The 17,113-nt window shown below is 40.0% G+C and overlaps 1 protein-coding gene across 1 annotated transcript in view; it reads left to right on the top strand.

The window, feature by feature from the left end:
- Nucleotides 1–13,298: 13,298 nt before the first annotated feature.
- Nucleotides 13,299–17,113, top strand: part of dtx3la (deltex E3 ubiquitin ligase 3L a) — a 44,758-nt gene continuing 40,943 nt past the window's right edge. The window contains exon 1 of the mRNA XM_075452254.1: nt 13,299–13,478. The gene's annotated coding sequence lies outside the window, so the exon portion shown is untranslated. The remainder of the gene's footprint in view (nt 13,479–17,113) is intronic.

Below are 17,113 nucleotides of genomic sequence, written 5' to 3'. Positions count from 1 at the left end.
AAAAACGACTGTCTTTACAGACAGAACTTGATCTGATTACCGCTACTTCTGTCAGAGCTGCCCTACTTAAATCTAGACAGCATTTTTACGAATCAGGAGACAAGGCCGGCAAGCTTCTTTCATATCAGGCTCGGGCTGAGGCATCTTCTAGACTTATACCAGCAATTAATTCCAGCTCTGGTGTAACTACCACTGACAATAAGGGTATAAACAAGGCCTTTGTTGACTTTCATACTGCTCTTTATACATCTGATTGTCCACCCTCACCGGATATTATATTAGACAAAATAAACTTTCCCTGTGTTACAGAAGAATCTGCAGACCAGCTTGGTGCCCCAATCACTACATTAGAGGTCCTGGAGGCCATTGATTGTCTTCAGGGTGCCAAGTCACCATGGCCTGATGGGTTTACCACCGAATATTATAAAGCTTTCTCCACTTTGCTTACCGCTTTTCTTAAAGAAATGTACAATGAGGCCTTCTCTCTTGGTCAACTTCCTAATACCTTGTCAGAGGCTATAATTTCACTTCTTCTTAAAAGGGATAAAGACCCTTTATTATGTAGCAGCTACAGACCCATTTCGTTGTTGAACGTTGATTTTAAGATCTTAACTAAAGTTTTGGCATTACGCTTACAGCGGATACTACCCTTAATTATCAATATGGATCAGACCGGTTTCATGCCCGGGAGGCAGTCCTCATGCAACACCAGGAGGCTCTTTAATATCATCACCTCCCCTAATGCTACAGTTCCTGAAGTCGTTGTGTCCCTTGATGCCGAAAAGGCCTTCGACAGGGTTGAGTGGAGCTTCCTGTACATGGTGTTGGCCAAATTCGGACTTGGTAGGGCCTTTGTCCACTGGGTGACACTCTTGTATTCCTCACCTAAAGCTTCAGTACGGACAAATGACATTCTGTCCACCTCCTTTCCTCTGTGTCGCGGTACCAGACAGGGCTGTCCCCTTTCCCCGTTATTGTTTATTTTGGTTATTGAGCCCCTAGCCCTCTGGTTAGGTGCAGAGGCCTCTTTTAAAGGTATAACAAGATTTAATATAGTTAATAAGGTTTCATTATACGCTGATGATCTACTATTGTATGTTTCAGACCCTATTTCCTCCTTTCCCATTATCCTAAATATTCTTAACGAATTCAGCACTATATCAGGCTACAAACTTAACTACCAAAAAAGTTAACTTTTACCCATTAATGACTCTGCCAAAACCCTTACTTCCTCAATAATACCGTTCCGTTGGTCCAATAATGGTTTTTGTTACTTAGGTATTCAAATTGTACTATCTCTTTCTGACCTGTACCGGGTAAACCTTACCCCTTTGATAGACAAGACAGAAGCTGACTTTGCTCGCTGGTCAATTTTGCCTATTTCGCTCGCTGGTCGAATAAGCTTGGTGAAAATGGTGATTCTTCCTAAGTTTCTTTACATGTTTCAACATCTTCCAATTCTTCTCCAATAAGTCGTTTTTTGTTAAATTAGACAATATGATTTCAAACTTTTTATTGGCTGGGAAGCCTGCCAGAATTCGTAGATCGGTTTTACAGTCTCCCAAAGAGAAAGGAGGATTTGCCCTCCCAGTTTTTAGATATTATTACTGGGCTGCAAATGTACAGAAACTGGTATTTTGGATGAATGATGAAGAAGACATACCGGTCTGGGTTCAGTTAGAGAAAAAGTCCTCTCAGTTCTCACTTCGCTCAGTCTTGTGCTCACAACTTCCTCTCCCGCACTTAACTAATTGCCCTGTTGTATCCACTTCTTTAAAGATATGGAACCAACTTAGGAAACAGCTTGGCCTTTTGCACTCATCTGCCCTGACATCAGTGTTTAAAAACATTATGTTTGGACCATCCCAGGATTCAGCATTTAAAGTTTGGCATGATAATGGAATTAAATCAATTGTAGATCTCTATACTGACAATGTATTCTCGTCTTTTGAACAGTTATCTGTCAAATACCACCTTCCAAAACACAATTTTTTCCATTTCTTTCAAATCCGTGACTATGTTAAGAAGCTGTTTCCTTACTTTCCGAATTGCCCTCCAGAAACCCTATTAGACTATCTCCTCTCAATTGATCCCAGTCTTAGAGGATGTACTATACAAGCTTATTTTATCAGAAACATCAACACCTGCAAATGCAGTCAAAACAGCTTGGGAAGAGAGTCTTAACATTGTGTTTACAGAACAACAATGGACTTCTGCATTGGCTCTGGTGCACTCAACTTCCATCTGTGCCCGTCATAGACTAATTCAATGCAAAGTTGTTTACAGAGCTCACCATACTAATTCACGACTAGCAAAAGTGTATTCCTCTGTAAATGATGCCTGTGGCAGATGTCAACTCTCCCCTGCTAATCATTCACACATGTTCTGGTCATGTCCTAAGCTGAAACCATTCTGGACAGAAATTTTCGATTCCCTATCTGAAGCATATGGGTTTCTGGTTGCTCCCAATCCAATGTCTGGAATTTTTGGTATCCCCCCTGCTTCTAACCTGCCGAAAGGAATGAAACAAGCTATAGCATTCACCACTCTACTCGCTCGAAGGTTGATCCTACTTAATTGGAAAGTCTCTCATTCCCCTTCACATGTCTGCTGGGTGCGGGAAGTGCTCTACAACCTTAAAGTAGAAAAGTTGAGGTTTTCTCCTAGAGGATCCACTAATTTATTTTATGCTACATGGGACCCTTTTTTAGGTATTTTGACTCCTTAAAGCTGCAGTCGGCAGGTTTTCAAAATTGCGAGTCTAAAGTTGGAAAATTCGAACTGATACAACTTTCAGGTCCCTCCCCCAACCTCTAACAAGCTCCGAATCGCCCCCCAAAACCCCTCCCCCTCTGTGGACGAGGTTGTGCACGTGAGTTCACACCAGTGTGAGCACACACAAGCCTGGGGCAGACTCACGCTCAGCAGCGTGTGCACAAGCTGTGATTGACAGGTAGGATTCCTCCACCCTAACTTGATTGGTTAAAAACAGCCGGGAGCGCTCGGTTTTTGCAAGCATGATTACAGGCTTCAGAGGGAGCTACAGATTTCGTTATTTTTCCTAAACAGCCTATTTAATATTCTACTTCCAGAATCCCATGACAGTTCGAGCTAATATGACTAAAAAAAAGTTGCCGACCGCAGCTTTAACTCTTTCTGACACTGAGGATATTTAAATATCTGACAAACTTGTAAGCTTAGATTTTCTATGTATCTGTACTTATTTATTTAAACTAATATTCTTAGTCATTTATCCCTTTTTTTTATTTTTTATTTAATTTAATTTTCTCTTTTGTTGGCCTGTGGGCGGGATGGGTGGTCAGGGTGGGTTGGGGGTTGACAGAATTGTTGCTGCTACTGATTGTATTTATACTTTTATTCTGTCCCAACAATGTCTGTCTTGTTATGTTGGTTTTTTTTGTGATTATCTTTTTATTATATATTTTAAAACATACATCAAAGTGTCAGGTTGGGGTGGATGGAGGACACGGATGCGGACTTTTTCCAAAAGAAAGCTTGATTTATTATACAAAAAAAACAAAGTAACAACACAAAGCGCGGCTAAGCCGGATTAAAAAAAACGTAACTATGAAGAACCAACAAAAAAGACTTGGCATGGCAAGGAATAAATAAATACTTAGCTTAGTGAAAAACGACTTGGTACATGGGCATAACGGGAATCAGGTCAGGCATGAAAGGCAAACAAAGATCCGGCAACAAGACAGGGGAAACTGCAAACTAAATAGGGAGTGAGTGATTAAGTGAGTGGGTGCAGCTGGTGGGGAATGAACAGGTGAGGGGAATGAACTAATTAACTGAGTGAGGGAAGTGAGGGGGAAAACAATGGCAAAACCTAACACATGAAGTGACTAAAAACCAAAATGTAATCTAAAACATGATAACTAAAAACAATAGTCCCATGGCGTGACACAAAGAGGTATCAAAAAGGCACCTTATGAATAGAGTACAAAATAGAATTTGAGTTTGCTGGCAGCAAACTCAAAGAGACAAAGTATTCATAGAAGGTCTTTAAGGGCAGCAGCTATGCTCATCCAAGTGTTTACAGTGGTTTCCTTTGCCTTATTAATCTTTGCAGTTGTACCTTCCAAACACACTATATAGTGAAAAGAGACTATCCAAAATTTTCTAAGATTTGTGTCTGGGTGTATCCATTGCTGCAGTATAGTCTTCTTAGCAGCAGTGAAACCTGACATCAACACTCTTTTTTCACACAGAGAGAACTGATACATTGAATCATCATTAAGCAAAAGTAAACAAGGGTTCAAGTCAAAGTCCAGTCCTGTGAGACCACGTAACATACGGGTGACATAGTCCCAAAAGCGTTGAATAACTGGACAGTCCCAGAACATGTGCAGGAATGTACCAGTAGTTCCTGTGTTACAGATGCTGCAGTGAGGGTGGGTTATGTGTTTCATGAGATATCGCTTATAGGGTGTATGATAGAAACGGTGAATAGTCTTAAAATGGATAAGTACATTACTAAGATTTTTAGAAGTAAGCCAAAGATTTGACCACACTGTTTCCCAATCTGGTTAGAATCCCAACCAAGAAAGTTCCAGATCCCATTTTGATAGAATCTGCAGAGGTTTCTGAACGTTAGTGAGTAAATTGTTGTCTTGTTATGTTTAAAATGTTCAATAAAGCGAGGGAAACGGCATGGCAAACAACTCCCGACAGACTAAATGCAAAAGTTATGAAAGTTTCATACCATTGTCAATTGTTAGACATTTATTTTACTGTCCTCATGTATTTATGCTCTCCTCTTTGTGTTATAATTTGTTTACATAAAGCATGCTGAATTGTCTCTGTATGAGATGTACAACACAAATATACTGGCCCTGCTCAGTTTATTAATAACCCAATAATCGACACGCATCATCATACTTTGTGACTATATTATCGTAAGTGTGTGACCCACATATTATTTTTTCACTGTTACAGCTCAACAGGAGCAATCTTAACAGCCAAAAGCGTACCTGGCAGCAGGTGAAAGTAAAGTACAGCAACATATTTCAGAGTGGTAAGTAGCCTTTGAAGAAATGTGTTTGTCCAATAAAGAGAGCACCAAACTAGATATGTAAGAAACTGAAAATAAAAAAGATCAAGCTAGAGATTATGAAACTGGAGAGGGATGTTAGTATAAATTCAGATAAAGGAGAATTTCGGGGTGTGAACTGTATTTAATTCTGTTTTCTCTCCACAGCTTGAGAAACATGTAATAATAATTAAACAATTCAACACAACTTGAACTCAAACTTGTCATTATTGTAAGGTTCATGCAAAGTGTTAGAAATGTGTTTTATACATTTATATTCACAGTGGGGTGCCATGACCTAAATGTTCCACACGCTCTCTTCCAAGAGCCTGACGCGGAAAGGCATCCAAAAGTAGCAAATCAGCCGCTGGTTACACTTTCCATTGACCTTGTTATATCAAGTTATGTCAAGTTAACCTTCAATTAGTGCGTAGTTTAAGTCAAAACGTAATAATGTCATCATAATTATGGGGTCTAATGTATATATTTATTTATGGTATCTTCAAAGTAATTAAATATACAATCCATTAGTCAAGCAAACTTGTTTCGACTTGACTCCTATGACAGGTGTGGATCACTCGTAAATTCTGTTCATACCTGAAAGAAAACTCAAAATAAGAAAGAATTGGTGAATGCTCTTAAATCACTAGTACGCACGATTTTAGAACAAATCTGAACGAGTGGTTCTTGCACGAGGCTCAATGTTATTTTCCTGTTTTAACCATGGAATACAAAAAGAAACAGCAGGAAACATCGGTTAACAGTTTAATTTCTTCATATATATTTCCAGTTACTGAATTAATTTAGATGTAACTATTCAATACTACAGACCACTAGGGGACAATGTAGCTCCATAGAAAAGTTAGTCATTTAGTCAGTTAGTCATAAATAATGATTTCTTCCTTATTATACCAAGTATGATCGCGAAAAAGGTACCAAAATACAGCCTGCTATTTTAAAAAAACGTACAAAGATATAAAACACATTTAACAAAGTTTTATAATTCAACTGAAAGAGAATCTGAAGAAAGTAGTTTGATGGAAGTGTGAGACGTCTGTTTCTTCTCTAAGCAGATAGGTGTCACCTTTGATTTACATTGTCTATATAAGAAGGAAGTAACATTTGGTCTGGCCTCTCCAATCATCATCTAAAAGGGTTCTTTGTGTATTCAGGCTTGTTAGCATTAGGGCGTTATTGCTTTACTCATAAGTTATGGAACATAGGGATGGCACCTGAAGCCTCATGAAGCTTCCACAGGGTTCATCTGATTGTGCCAGAAAATGAACCAAAGTTTTGGGGCTTTGAAACCACACAGAACAGTGACATCTGGTGGTGCACTGCAAGTATCATCTGCTTCAACTAGCCTCCTTGTCCTTGTTATATTTTAATATGTACATAATAAAAAGCATAAAACAAAACAATTTGTGATAATTTATGTGAGAAGTGCTTGTGTTACATTGGAAATAATAAGTATAAAGTGAGAGGGGGGTGTGCTTATGAAACCGGGCCAAGATAAATTGACTGCATGGGATACATTTCAAAGATTTTTATTTAAAAACAGGATTTTTTCAACTGTGCTGGGTTTCAGCCTGTTTCGTCTTTGGCTGATGTCTTCGCCAGCCTTGGAGAAAATCCTCTCACAGGGCACAGAGGAAGCTGGGGTGCACAAAATGTTAATCGCCAGCTTGTACAGGTGTGGATATAACACCTTGTGGGTGACCCAGTACCTCAGTGGGTCCTCCGTTCTTGGAATGTGGGGTTCCTTTAAGTACCTGGAAAATAAGTAGCCCATTGTCATTCAGCAGCAGAGCATGAGCATAAATGGTGATGGAGGTCATAATCTTTACTGTACCTCTGAACCTCCACTGAAGCACTAGCAGTTGTGCTGGTCACCTGCTGTTGAGCTCCCACATGCCTGTCCAGCAGGGCCCAGAGACCACCATCCTCCAGTTGAATAGAAGGGCCTGCTCTAGGTGGTGACTGTGGTTGTGGCTGTGCTGGAAGCTCCACCTGCATTGTTGCAGCACACTCTTTGGTCCGCCTATCTATGGCAGTTTGGGCAGAGCCTTGGCTGCAGAACCCCAGCTCTCTGAACCTAGGGTCCAATAAGGTTGCCATTAAAGCTGCAGTCTTTTTTTTAGTCATATTAGCTTGAACTGTCATGGGATTCTGGAAGTAGAATATTAAATAGGCTGTTTAGGAAAAATAACGAAATCTGTAGCTCCCTCTGATGCCTGTAATCATGCTTACGAAAACCGAGCGCTCCCGGCTGTTTTTAACCAATCAAGTTAGGGTGGAGGAATCCTACCTGTCAATCACAGCTTGTGCACACGCTGCTGAGCATGAGTCTGCCCCAGCTTGTGTGCGCTCACACTGGTGTGAACTCACGTGCACAACCTCGTCCACAGAGGGGGAGGGGTTTGGGGGGCGATTCGGAGCTTGTTAGAGGTTGGGGGAGGGACCTGAAAGTTGTATCAGTTCGAATTTTCCGACTTTAGACTCGCAATTTTGAAAACCTGCCGACTACAGCTTTAAGAGGGCAGTGACCTTCTCCAGCATTGAAAATTTCTCACAGAGGTTATTCCTCAAGTTTGTGGCTAGTTTCTCACCCAGTGGGTTTGTAATATGGCCACATCTGCTTGAGATATAATGTTTTAACATTTTCACAAGTGGTATGACCTTGGAGGCCGACACCCGTTTTTCCTCTGAGAGCTCAACTGTGGCCTGGTGAAATGGAGAAAGAACGTTGAGGCAGTGGTGCATTGCCTGGTAATCCTCCGAGGTGAACGGGGTGAGGTCTGTATCGAGGGTGGCCAGAGCTGCACCCAGTGCCTCTCTCTCCTCAAACAGTCTTTCCAACATTGTGAACGTACCGTTCCATCTCGTGTCCAACTAAGATAAGATGACAAACAGGTTTTATGGAGAGAAAGAGAAAATATCACAATTACAGTAACTACGTCAAAAGTAACATATTAACTCTTTCGGTGCCATTGACGTCTATAGACGTCAATTTAAAAAAAAACGTTGACTGCCAAAGACGTCTATAGACGTCAATTGCGTTTTTTAACGGAGCGGGCTGGGGGACAATCTAGCGGAGTTTGTCACTAAATCTTAGGCTTGTAAACACTAAACAGAGAATATACTGGCAAAAAAAAAGACACTTTGTACAAAAACAAAGAAGCTTGTTTTCTCCGTTTTTTTGGTCAAACAGCTGTTTTTGGTGAAACCAACCTATGTTCTACTGTCTATTACTAAAGGACTGAAAATGGTAGAAACAAACTTTTTTTTCCTGATGAAAGAAGAGAGTCTACTCTTTCGTTTGGTAATTTCGGTGTGTACATATAGCCTGGGTGCCAGCCGAACTTAGCCCCGCCCATAAAAGTTTTGGTCGGGAAGTTCGGTCTGGCTCTGCTCAGTTGGGAAATCATTATGCCCGACCAAGAATTGGTCGGACCAATCAGATTGCCAGGGCGGGCTTTATACGATGATGGACAGATGATCAACAGGGACATTATCAACTACGTCACTAAAGAGCTGAACACGGCTGCCGCTGGAGAGCTAGGGCATGTAGATTCTGCCATCGAGTCTGTTCTACAGGATCTCAGAATTGCATTCATTTTGAAAGACGAACAGAGGAACGCGATAAAGGCTTTTATCGATAGAAAAGATGTTTTTGCCGTCCTTCCTACAACAAGTGTGTGTCGCTTAATCTACGTCACATACTACGTTGCTCTGATTGGTTGTAGGTCTATCCAATTGAGCGAAGAGGCATTTTTTCTCCTGGTTCGGTTGAAACACGCCCCATACCCAAATCTCTATTGAGCGGTATCAGACTCACATTCTGACTAGAATCGTGAGTATGACGTAGTCAGGCTAGTGTACATAGTCATAAGACACACTTTTCTGTGGGTCTTGGAAAATCAGTCAAAATACTGTAAAACACTTGGCAGTATGGGTCTCTCTGCACTGAAAATGGCTGGCAGCCAATGAGTTAATAGCCAAACAGTAATCACCTCCTGAATTAATTTGTGCTCCGGCCTGGCCAGCTGTCGCTGCATCTGTCGTCCATGTTAATTGACGTCCATATGTCAGCTGTCAGGCTGACATCAGAGGCCCTGCTCACCAGAACTAAGGCCTTCTCCTTCGTCACCTTGTACTTGTCCTCCACCATTGTCCTCAAGGCCTTCCTACTTGGAATTATGTAGGTGGGGTCCAAAAGGTTGACAAAGGCCCAAGGGTGACATTAAATGAAATACCACTCATTAGGTAAACATGCATTGATACTCTAAATGCTATAGAACTACTAGCCACCATACCTTGAAAAAGCAAAAGCCACTAAGCTCAAGTGGCTTGAGCTATCAGGTATGTGACTGTTTGCACCCACCAACCACATCATATGATTAATAATTACCGGCAGAAGGAGGATTGAAGGTTTGGTTTGTTGTCCGAGGGGTCTCAACATGATGGATGGACCGGAGGTGTCGCATCATGGAGGATGTGTTGTCATGAAATGAAATGACAGTTCTTGTGCTAATCAAACACTGCACCTTCAACAGACAGAAAAGAAAGAGAGAAACAATTACCTTTTAAAAAAAATCTTTTTATGCCTCTAATGGATAGGACAGTTGGAGGGAAACAGGGGACAGAGAGAGGGGGAAGACACACAACAAAGGGCCGTCTGGTGCAGGACTCGAACCAGGGCCAGCCGCAGCGAGGACCAAAGCCTCTGCACATGGGGCGGCCGCCCAACCCACTACGCCACCGACCGCCCCTCAATTACTTTTTAAAATTAAGGACTAACCTACTTCTTGTTAAAGACATCAATAGGTAAAAATAATAGTACACTTTAGTTGTTTTAAATAATTCGAGACACTTTGCGTAATAAACACACATTTCTGTCAGAACACAGACAGAGAGGCGTTTGGTACACGGGATACAGCTGTGGCCGTAAGCGCTTTGTTTGTGATACGCGCTAAATAAACAAGTCCAAAATTAATGTATTGTCCTACATAACTTAGATTCTTAAATGTGCTGCCCCCTTATTTTAAGAATAAGTATATCAGCATGCATACCCCTTATAATAAGAAATCATATATTTAAACTTGAAAAACAAAAACAGGCTAATATCTTACATCACACAATAGTATATTGTACAAGAGTATTACCTTATTAGGAGAAACCAAGGTGAAGTGATCCCAAGCCACAGAACGTTTCTTGACAGAAGCCATGGAAAAAAGCAATTGATCTAATTGAATTCTGACAGGACAACAGAACTGGTCGGGAAACATCATTTGGGATTCATTCTCCTTTTATAGAGAACAGCGCGCTCAAGTGTTCAAATTAGTGACGTCTGAACTGAGGTTCGACCAAACAATGCATTCGGCGCTTCGGACGTCATCAATCATGTGATCAGAGCCATTTGGTACACATTGTACACATTGTGCCGAAGCGTCCGTGGCAAACGGGCCATCCCTAATGGAACAGGTCTGGTGGGAGACAGACTCCCAAATCATCTCCAAAGGACAAAGGTTGTGGTAAATAAGGTGATATCTGTCTCTTTCTGTTGTAGAAATCCCCTCCATCTGTTTCTTTGCACAAACGTTACCACACAGAAATGTTGCTGGGGCCTTGCAAAGGTTAAGTTTCAGATTAAATCCACACTTGAGTTTGCTACACACAATAGCTACTTCAAAGGAACACACATTTGCCTAAGCATGATTGACAAAATTTCTGTTGAAAAAAAATGTAAAAAGAAAATATCTATTTTTAACAAAAAATATGTTACTTCAGAAAAAAGGTAGAAAATTATATTATATTGTAAAATTATCTCATTAATTGAGAAAAACGGCTTCCGTTATCTCGTTATTGCTGAAGTTTTTTTTTTAGTAAATGCAACATGGTTTCATAGATAGGTGATTCTTAAATTAAAAATTAATTGGTGTGAATGGAAAAAAAATAATTGGCTCTTTTAACAAGAACTGAACAAACAGAAAGAGATTTAAACATCCCACTCTTAATATGATTTGTTTGTGGGGTTGTACCACAAGTGCTGAAGCTTGTACATGCTAACACATGTGCATTCATAAACAAAGCCATTCATTTTTAATCAACAGATGTTGATACCCTCTTGTGACCTCATTGCTCTCATGGTAACAGTTGACATTTTGATTTATAGTTGTTTCTCTTCCTCTTCCTCTATTCCTTACACGCACACACACACACACACACACACACTGATGGGTGTCTGTCTTCTGAATTGTAGCTGATTGTATATTTTGTATATTGTATTGTCAAGTGGTACATAGCATCTCTTCATTATTGTCACTTGACAATCTGACAAAAAGAAAATCAGTTTATTTATTTAACTTTTTACAAATGTTTCAATCTGTAACTCTGGACACAAACTGCTCCAGAGCAAGCCATGTGTTTATGTCAACACTGATCTAAATCCAGGATATGTAGCTCTGTAGGAGTCTGTGCTTTTAGCACTCATGCACCCATTAAGTAGAGGCATAAACACAGGGCAGAAGATTCTTTCAAGCGGAAGCCACTAACCACCTTACATCAGTAAATAGTTTTTTTCTTTTATTCAATAGCAATATTTATTTATTTATCAAAATGGTAATCATATGTGCAATAATCTGTCAAGCACAGTGCAATAACTTAATTTCACTAAATACCTTGGTCAATTATCCATTGTTTGCTTCAATATTTTCTAAGAGTGTATATTTTGTTATCTAATTTTGTTATCCAATTTTGTATTTTTATATATATATATTTTTTTCATTTGCTTTTTTACCCTCTGTGTGCTGACTCTTTCCAGCTGCTGGAGACTGAATTTGGGAGTCATCCCAAATGGTTCAATAAAGTTTAGTCTAAGTCTAAGTCCAAGAATTTGTTTGTGCAAGCACCAGCTCTATAAACTGGTCGCATGATTTAAACAGTAGCTCTATCATAATTATAAACTGCTTTTGTCTTTAAAGGTGTTTGCAGGCCAAAAAACCTGATCCTGTTGAGATGACCAAAAAGATGAGGCTGTCTGATCTTCCATTTTCTTTGAGTGTTCATGGGTTAGGACTGCCGTCTGTTTCTGTTTCTGTTTCTTTTTTTCCTTTTGGGTAGCTTTGCATTATGCTTATCGTGGTCATGAAGGCTCTGCTATGCTTATATACCCACTGAAGAATGTGATTCCCATAAAATGAACATAGATGATAAAGTACTGTCAAGAATATTATATAATTTTTTTCTAAACCTTAAGCACTAGATATAATTATTTGATACTCTTATACAACAATAACATTATGATCCTATTTCTTAATGTTAAAGTAATTATATTTAAGCTCTGAGTGGCTACTGTGAGAGACATTTAAGACATTTGGTCTACCAGTGCACTTTCTTCCTGTAATTTCAATGTTTCTTGCAGGCCCACACAGTCCACAGTAGGAATGAGGAACTGAAAAACCAGAAGATGCCTGATTTTGCAAGCAACTTAAGAGAGCTGATTAAGGCAACAGGAAATCATTGAGACTCAGTGAATAGTTGAAAAAGAAAAAAAACTATCTAAAGAAGCAGCAGGAGAGGTCCAGCCCCGCACGACCAATCTACCATGTGTTATGGATGTCTAAATATTTTCCTTTGAAGTTGCTGATATTGCTATTTTATTTGCTGCTTTATTTCACCTTACACTTACCTGAGCTAGCACCCACATTGATATCCATTTTGTTTACTCAATTTACAACGAAAGTCGTCTCATGGCACTTTACAAAAGAATTAGACAAGTTCCTTACAAGACAAAATAGGTTCAAAGATTAGTTATTTGCGATTTAAATTTTTAAAAGCTAAAAAAATCTAAGTGAAAGTTAAATATAAAAAAATTGAAGAGCTGAGTTTAGAGACAAAAAATCATTGATTTCTCTGCATTGAAAATTTTACTTAAATATAACCTTATCATTTTAGGCTTAAATGCAGGTTGAAAAGCTTACAGTTACTGTATCATCATTAACAATAAATGTTTGAACTTCATAGAAAAAAGTGACAACTCTAAGACTTTAAAATGTTGATAATAATTATATAAACAGAAATAAATATCATATAGATAATACTCCATTGTTTTTACTTTCTTAAAACTTGGGATTTCTGACCTCATACACACATACCTACACACACACACACACACACCTACACGTATGCAGTAATCATTGTCCAACCTGCCAGACCAGTCGAACAGATCACAAGCACTCAATCACAACCCAGTAACTTGACACACCTATCTCTGTCTTTCTCTTCTTTTCCTTCTGTCCCTTTGACTCTTTCTCATGTCATTATTAGCTAACTAATCGTCTGATATCCAGGACTGCTTAAGAGAGACAAGAGAAAAGGAGGACGTTTCACGAAGGTTTGGATAAGAAGAGCATTTTAACAGGTACTGCTGACAAGTACGAGCTGCATACACTCACATATAAAGTTTAATTGTAACCATAATAGTTTTAGCCACTTCCTTGACTTTGTTGTGTTAGCCATATTTAAATGTGTTGTTTTGTAGTAACGACTCTGAGAAAACAAAAAAGCACGTATCAATTTAATTCCTAACTATAAAAGAAAGAAAACGCCAAATGTTTTGGAATTGAACAATCAATGTTAAGCGTGTTTATTCAGTTACTTTGTAATCTTTTGTATTAAAGCTATGGTAGGTAATCCTAGAGAGCTAGCAAGAGAGCTAGCAAGATTCGAAAGTGTCCACTCCTCTAAGCTCCACCCCCCCCTCCCCATTCCGTCAGTGCTTCATCCAAAGCCGGTGGAACCGCATGCGCACATGGAGCAGGGAGCCGGCAGAGGGGGGCGTAGGCAGAAAGCAGAGGCATCTGATTGGTTTTTTGTAGGCGACAGCTTTTTCTCAGTCCTGCAGCTGCCACAGAGGTCTGATTATTTTCGTCCCTTTTTCTAAATACATCTTGTATAGATTTCTCTCAGGATAGACGGACCATTTCACCCAGTATTACAAAATGTGTTTCTGAACAGGATTACCTACCATGTCTTTAAGGCTTTACAAGTATTGTGTCAAGTAAGGGGTGGGCAGGACACGGATGCAGACTTCAAAAGGAAAAAGCAAACTGGATTTATTTTCAAACAAGGTTAACAAAAGGCGCGGCTGAGCCGAGTGACAAAACTAAGCTGTGGGAAATAAAACATGGCTAAGGCAAGGCAAAACAAAGAACATGGCTTGGTAAATCATGAAGTGGCGTGGCGTGGCGTGGTGTGTGAAAAACGGATGTGAATTAAACTAATGAGCAGAACATGGGGACTGAGGGAAAGATGCACCGGTATGAGACTGTGGAAAACTTCTTGTCTCATACCGGTGCCCAAATTAGGGCAACCGGTGGAGCTGAATGACTACAGACCGGTGGCTTTGACATCTCATATCATGAAGACCTTGGAGAGACTCCTTGTTCGTCACATGAGATTGCAGGTTGCTGAGGCTCTTGACCCCCTCCAGTTTGCCTACCAGAAACACATAAGAGTGGAAGACGCGATTATGTACATGTTGCATCGGGAATATGCTTATCTGGATGTGCCTGGTTCACATCCAGAGAGAGTCATGGTCTTTGACTTCTCCAGTGCCTTCAACACCATTCGGCCTCCCATACTGAAAGACAAGCTGCTCGGTATGGGTATGGCCCCCTCCCTGACATCATGGATTATAGACTATTTGTCTGCCAGACCACAGTATGTCAGGATGGGGAAATGTGTTTCTGGAACACTGGAATGCAGTACTGGGGCTCCGCAGGGTACTTCCGCAGGGTACTTTTTTGGCTCCTTTTCTTTTCACCCTGTACACATCAGACTTCAGGTACAACTCAGAGTCCTGCCACATACAGAAGTATTCTGATGATACGGCTGTTGTGGCATGTGTGCGCGGTGGACAGGAGAAGGAGTACAGGGACCTTGTGGAGGCCTTTACTGACTGGAGCAAAAAGAACTGTTTGCTCCTGAACACCACCAAAACCAAAGAGCTGGTGGTGGACTTCAGGAGATCTAAAACCCCATACCAGTCAGTCTGCATTGATGGAGGGGAGATAGAGACTGTTCAGACTTGCAAATACCTGGGGGTGGTGCTGGATAATAAACTGGAGTGGTCTGCCAACATAGACGCAGTGTACAGGAGGGGCCAGAGCCGTCTCTTTTTCCTGAGACAGCTCAGGTCCTTCAATGTCTGCAGTGATATGATGAGTATGTTTTATCACACTATCATTGAGAGTGCACTGTTCTATGCTGCTGTCTGCTGGGGGAGTTGCACTACAGACAGAAACTGTAGGCGCCTGGACAAACTTGTGAAAAAGGCTGGTTCTGTTGTAGGCAGAAGGCTGGACCCTCTCGGTGCTGTGGTGGAGAAACGGATGAGGAGGAAGTTAGATTCTGTGATGGAGAATAATAAACATCCTCTCCACAGCATCCTGACAGGACAGAGGAGCAGCTGCAGTGTGAGGCTCATCTCTCTGCGCTGCAGGACTGAGAGGTTCATAAGGTCCTTTGTTCCCACAGCCATAAGGCTTTTTAACAGTGACTGCTGAGTTCTTCTCAAATTGATTGATTGATTTTTATTTATTTGTTTATTTTGCCATTTAGTCATTTATTATTATTTAGTTAGTAGTAGTATTATTATTGTTTTTGTTGTTAATTCAATCATTGTAAATATTTTAAAAAATGTTGAGCTACTTTACGAATTTGAATTTCCCCCATTGTGGGATAAATAAAGTATTTTTCTATTTCTATTCTATTCTATATGTCCATGTCACCCTATCACACTTCACAAAACTATTTACATGCACCAAGACATCTGAAAATGAAATGTTATTGTGGATCAGTTACAATTTCTACAAACCAAGAATCAAAAACCTTACCCAACATAACCTTTTAAATCATCAACATATCAGTATATTCTAAATGGTGAAATCCACATAAAGAACCACATAAAGAACAAAAATTGTGTTATTTAATAATAAAAAATAACAAAAATTAATGTGTTCAGAAGTTCAGCCTTTAGCTAGTGAGATGACTGAATTTTTAGCTTTTAATTGAAAATAACTAATCTTTGAACCTATTTTGTCTTGTAAGAAACTTGTTTAATTCCTTTGTAAAGTGCCAAGAGACGACTTTTGTTGTAAATATGTGCCACATGAACAAACAAAATGGATATCAATGTAAAAAATAACAAAAATTAATGTGTTCAGAAGTTCAGCCTTTTTTAGCTCATGAGATGACTGATTTTTTAGCTTTTACACCTCTCTTGTAAGGAGTCAACAAGAGAGGTGTATGCTGGAGTGTATCCACTTAAGTTCACTCTTATGGAGTAATTTAAATGTTCATCTGTCAGTCTCGTTCTGAGCTTTGATTTCAGGACATTCATGTCAGAAAAAGCTGACTTACAGAGGTATGTAGACCCAAACAAAGCAGACATTTTCAGAGATGCTTGATGAAGATTTTCATAGTTATCTGGCTCTACCAAGCTCCAGAAATGCTGTGAATGCTGCTGAGACTTCAACTGCGCATTATTTTGAAGTTTTATAACCTCCATTTCCATTTCCACAGGATCAACACAGAAAAGTTCAGCCATCTGTCCTGAAATCTCACTTATGTCCACATCCATGAAAGGGCTGGCCATAAATGTCACACAGGGCTCAAGCTTCTCAAAGTCAGTGAATCTGTCAGCAAACTCCTGTCCAAGCCTTGATAAGAGGTCACAATACTTGGACACATTTAAAACGCTGGCTGCACCTGTGTGACTATCCAGCATCTTTGAGATAGAGGGGAAGTGCTGAAATCTTCTGCTTTTCACTTTCTGAATGTACAATGACAGTTCTGCACTGAATGCCTTGACAGCACTGATCATGTCTCATATATTTTTATCTTTGCCTTGTAACTGTAGGTTCAGGTGGTTATTTTTCTCAGTTACATCGGTCAGGAAAGCAAGATCAAGTAGCCACTCTGCATCAGATAATAGGGTGGTGTCCTCCTCCCTCGTTTCCATGAATGCCTTGATTTCACCCAGAAAGGAAATAA

This window comes from Odontesthes bonariensis, chromosome 20 (genome assembly GCF_027942865.1).
Source record: "Odontesthes bonariensis isolate fOdoBon6 chromosome 20, fOdoBon6.hap1, whole genome shotgun sequence".
Classification (NCBI taxonomy): domain Eukaryota; kingdom Metazoa; phylum Chordata; class Actinopteri; order Atheriniformes; family Atherinopsidae; genus Odontesthes; species Odontesthes bonariensis.
This window is presented reverse-complemented; position numbering and strand designations above follow the sequence as displayed.